The following is a 5,365-nucleotide window of genomic DNA, read 5'->3' as shown; positions in this document are numbered from 1 at the left end:
GTGGTGGTGGGGAGCGTAAAACGACAGAACGTCTTTCTGTCCTTTATTGGTTTCTCCTTTTTCCCCCCTAGGTGCCAAAAGACCTGAGACTGATGCCGAAAAGAAATAGGTACAGGCGCCCACGTGCACACACAAAGATATACGATCGAATACATCGTGTTGACAGTCGGGGAAACTGGAAGATGATGGGGAAGTATCACGAGCAACTTTGTATTTCTTCCAGGACAGGAAAATGGACACGAAGAGAAAAATTCATCGTTCTCGGCGTAGGATAAAAAGCCACATCTTGTTACTTAATATAATTCATTCTGTGATTTAAGTTTTTATACGATATGATATTCGATAAGCCTAAAACACAAGATAAAAGAGAAACAAACAAAAGGGAAAAAATAAAAATAAAAAAGACGACGGGCAGAGGCCTACGGTCCCGGGAGGAGGCAGAGAGCGGGAGGAGGGGCGCCTCCCGCAGACAACAGGGCGGGTGGGCGGAGACCCGCTAGAGGCTAGGGCTGCCCCGGGCGGGCCCAGAGCTGCGGGGCCCGGGAAGAAGAGGGTGGGACCGTCCGGACCGTGCTCTCCTCCCCGCCCTCCACACCTCCCGGGAGTCAGCTCTTAAACTCCCAACGTCACCTGACTTTCCGGATCCCGAGGTCTGATCAAAGTGGCCGCTAGGTGACACCCAGCAACCGCTGCCGGTGTCATCCTGAAAAGAACGGACCCTATGACTGACGGGGGTGGGGCGCACAGTGGGTGGCCCGGCCAGCTCCCCTTCCTCCTCGGAGCGGATCGGATCATCTGGAACTTTATCCAGAGAGGAGAGAGTGCCCCTGGGTGTGTGCTAGAAGCCGGAGGGTTGGGGCAGGGACCTACCCAAGAGAGAAGTAGAGTACAGGGAGTTTCAGAGTTGACCCACTCACCATCTCGCCCTGGTCAATACAAGAGTGGCAATATCTGTCACCGTGGAATGAACACTTGGTACCGAAGACCTTTGTCTATGCTGGCCCCCGTATGCCTAGGGGGGGCATGTGGCCAGAATCTGACATCCTAAACGTCTTCGTAGAAAGAATTTGGGGGTGGGGGTGGGGGAGAGAGACAGAAAAAGAAAAGAGAGGGGGAAAGAAATGGCTGCCACAAAACTATCAGAACAGAGAAGCGACCGATAGGGCCTATCTGGTTAAGTTCTTTCCCTACCCAGAGAACGACTTGACGTAGCTGACGTCACTGCAGTCAGGCCACGTTCCGGTGGACACAGAGAGTCAGGGATAGAATTTCACGCTCGGCACTGTCTCTCGGGACAGCGGGAAGGTGGAGGGTGGCTGAGGGTTCTATGCTCCTTTATCACACACCGTCAGGTAGGTCAGGTAAAATTGAGGACAGATTTCCAGTGTTTCGAGAAAGGAAGAGCACTCGTGCAGGCCATCTATCTGTACGTGGGAGAGTGTCCCCGAAAAGTGGCTTTAAGTGCCGGGATGTGCCTAGGCCAAGAAGGTACACGATCCTGAGTGAGAATGGTCCGTCCCATCGAGTCAGTCGGTAGGAGGCCACCGGGTCGAGACGGAACTGCCCCCCCCACCCGCCCCCGCCCCCGCCCCCGCCCCCCAGAGCAGACAGACTCAGAATGGAGTCACTCGGTGCCAGTGCCCTGCCCGGGTGCCCCATCATTCAACCGAACTGGGAAACAGGTGGGCTTTCCGACCCTCGGGAGGGAGCTTCACCGGCGGGCGGACAGATCAGAAGGGGCCCGGCTCCCTTGAGCGGGCAGGCTGGGGACGGTCGGTGGGGTCTCTTGACAGGAGGCACCACGGAACCCTTGAGGCAATGTCGGGGGCACCTATGTTGCGGTCCAAAGCTAGCGTCTGAGAAGTCGTCCCGAAAGCATGATGGCGTCAACAAGTCCCCTCCGTTCAAGAAACGAGATTCATTTCTAGAGGAGGGCCACCCCCGCGGGAGGACCGTAGGCTTCCTGTGGACATTCTCTTCAAAAGGCAATTCACTCAGCGGAGTGAAAATCGGAAAAATCGCTGTCCTCTGACGCAGCTGCAGAGAAAAGATGGCACCAAAATCAATGAAACACACACACACACACACACACACACACAAACACACCTCCTCCCATCTGAACGAGCACTCCGGACGGTCACATAGGGAGAGCGACGGGCTCTCTTCCCCCCCTGTGGTTTTCTACCTTTCGTTGCGGTTTTTTCCCTCAGTGGATAGAGGAGGAGACACAGGGGGCTCAGCCGGCATGCGAGTGGGTTTATCATCCTCTGTGAGTATCAACACGCGACACCACCTAAGTGAAGGAACACACCGGTGTTTCATGTGATGTGGCTCAATGCCTGGCAGATACGAGCCTTTGCAGGCCTCCTCGTGATCGACAGGACGTCGCCTTGGACACGGACACATCTTGTCCCTCCCTCCCGAGGCGATAGGCGGTTCCGTACCTCCTCGGGGCCAGGGCACAGTCTGCCTAGGCACCTACAACACGTGTGGCAACAGCCTCGATGGCTCTGCCATGAGAACGAACTCCCGTGGCACGGGGGTGGGGTGGGGGGGGGGTCGGGTGCTGAAGAATTCAGCTGAGTGAAGGAATGCCACGGGATTCAGAGTGCCATCGGTGGGCTGAGAGGCGAGCAGGGCGGGCTTTGAAAGGGTAACATTCTCCCTGCCTTCCGTCTGTCTGTGAATACAGAACGTACACGCCAGGCGGGGTGGCTCACGCCTGTAATCCTAGCACTCTGGGAGGTAGAGGCGGGTGGATCGCTCAAGGTCGGGAGTTCGAGACCAGCCTGAGCAAGAGCGAGACCCCCATCTCTACTAAAAATAGAAAGAAACTATATATCTAAAAATATATACAGAAACAGTATCTAAAAATATATACAGAAAAATATTAGCCGGGCACGGTGGCGCATGCCTGTAGTCCCAGGTACTCGGGAGGCTGGGGCAGTAGGATCGCTTGAGCCCAGGAGTTTGAGGTTGCTGTGAGCTAGGCTGACGCCACGGCACTCTAGTCTGGGCAACAGAGTGAGACTCTGTTTCAAAAAAAAAAAAAAAAAAAAAAAAAAAAAAATATATATATATATATATATACACACACACACACACACACACGCACACACACACACACGTATATCCAATTAGCTGGGCATGCTGGCACATGCCTGTAATCCCAGCTACTCGGGAGGCTGAGGCAGTCTGATCGCTTGAGCCCAGGAGTTTGAGATTGCTGTGAGCTAGGCTGACGCCATGGCACTCTAGCCAGGGCAACAGAACGAGAGACTCTGTCAGAAAGAAAAGAAGAGCGAGAGCGAGAGAGCGAGAGAAAGAAAGAAAGGAAGGGAGAGAAAGGAAAGAGAAGGAAGGGGGGGAGGGAGAGAGAGAGAGAGAGAGAGAGAGAGGAGAAAACTATTAAAAAATTCGGGACCAGATCCATCGGTCGGTACTCAGAAGCGTGACGATCGGGTGTTCCCGAGCACGTGTGAGATGTGTCTTCTCCCTGACGCCGCGTTTCCTCCACACACACATCACCCATCTGCCGTGGAAAAAAAGCAACAAAAAGAGAGAAAGAGATTAAGAAGGGAAAATGGAAACAGGGCAAAAGAGGAAGAAAGAAAGAAATTTCGAAAAAAAGAGACCAAAGTCACAGCGAGAAGGAAGAATACTGAGCCCAGAGCGACACCTAGTGACCACACCGTCACAAGCACCCTAGGGCCCCAATTCGCCAGAGACATCTGGTGGACCCCAGGGCAACATGTGGTCGACCCGGGGCCATGGCGTCTGCAGCCGATTCCCAGGCGGGCACACGAGCCCGGGGAAACTCATTCTCAGCGCGGGGAGGAGGGGAGGGGAAATAATAGCAAAGTCACACCAGATCCCTTTCTAGTTCATAAACGTGTTGATTGCGTGTTCACGCGCACGTGTGAGAAGGGCCTCCTGGTGTGTCGGCACGTCACCCGCGTGACGTGAAACCATGAATCCGGGGGGGGGGGGGAGCGGAAAGGCGGGCAGGAAAAGGCAAAGAGAGAATAGATAAAATGAAAGGACCAAAAAGAAAGTCACACAGCAGGGTAGGGGAGTGAGAGCAAGTCGAGAGACTGCAGACAGAAACTCCGAGAGGAGAGGAATGCTCCGGAGCGCCCCCTCGCCCCACGCGAGAAGAATACCGATCGCAGGGTGACCCCTAGGGGCAGCGAGGCCAGAGAGACCAAATCCGTCCCAAAGCCTCCCTGTCAGGATGACAACCACAGACCAGACATCCGGTCAACCACCCAAGGACCAGACATCTGGTCAACCAGCGAACCCATGCGGAGGCCGCATGCAGCAGCGACATCTGCACGACCACTCAGGGTGCTCCCTGCCGGGAGGGTGTGTCTCTATGTGTGTGTGTCCGGGGGGGGGGGGGGGGAGATTGCGATGAAAGTCACGCCAGGTCCCGGGATAGTTCGTGAGCGTGATAATTGCGTGTGTGTGGAGAAAAAAGGGGGCGGGGCGATAGGGAGTAAAGAAAGGAGGAGCGGGCGAGCGGAGGGGTGGGGAAGGAGAGGGAGTCGAGAAGCCCGCAACCGCAGCGCCCCCTGGCGGTGATCCCCCTCCATAGCATCGATAGGGCCAGCCCCGCAGAGACTAAGTGCGACGGGACATCTGGTCAACCCCAAGGACCATGGGATCCCGGCACGAAACCGGCGGAGGACGAGGAGGAGGAGGAGGAGGAGGAGGAGGAGGAGGAGGAGGAGGAGGAGGAGGAGGAGGAGGAGGAGGGGGGCTAGGCGGCGGCGGCGGCGGGCTAGGCGGCGGAGGCGGGCTAGGCGGCGGCGGTCTAGGCGGCGGAGGCGGGCTAGGCGGCGGCGGGCTAGGCGGCGGCGGAGGCGGGCTAGGCGTCGGCGGGCTAGGCTTCGGCGGGCTAGGCGGCGGCGTCGGCGGGCTAGGCGGCGGCGGGCTAGGCGGCGGCGGCGGCGTGCTAGGCGTCGGCGGGCTAGGCGTCGGCGGGCTAGGCGGCGGCGGCGGGCTAGGCGGCGGCGGAGGCGGGCTAGGCGTCGGCGGGCTAGGCTTCGGCGGGCTAGGCGGTGGCGTCGGCGGGCTAGGCGTCGGCGGGCTAGGCGGCGGCGGCGGCGTGCTAGGCGTCGGCGGGCTAGGCGTCGGCGGGCTAGGCGGCGGCGGCGGCGGGCTAGGCGGCGGCGGGCTAGGCGGCGGAGGCGGGCTAGGCGTCGGCGGGCTAGGCTTCGGCGGGCTAGGCGGCGGCGTCGGCGGGCTAGGCGTCGGCGGGCTAGGCGGCGGCGGCGGCGGGCTAGGCGTCGGCGGGCTAGGCGGCGGCGGCGGCGGGCTAGGCGGCGGAGGCGGGCTAGGCGGCGGCGGGCTAGGCGGCGGA

General features: G+C 58.7%; 1 pseudogene; it reads left to right on the top strand.

The window, feature by feature from the left end:
- Positions 1-3,871: 3,871 nt before the first annotated feature.
- On the top strand, positions 3,872-3,963 carry LOC138379931 (small nucleolar RNA U13; annotated as a pseudogene).
- The last annotated feature ends 1,402 nt before the right edge of the window (positions 3,964-5,365 follow it).

The sequence above is a fragment of the Eulemur rufifrons genome, unplaced genomic scaffold (genome assembly GCF_041146395.1).
Source record: "Eulemur rufifrons isolate Redbay unplaced genomic scaffold, OSU_ERuf_1 scaffold_230, whole genome shotgun sequence".
Taxonomy (NCBI): domain Eukaryota; kingdom Metazoa; phylum Chordata; class Mammalia; order Primates; family Lemuridae; genus Eulemur; species Eulemur rufifrons.
This window is presented reverse-complemented; position numbering and strand designations above follow the sequence as displayed.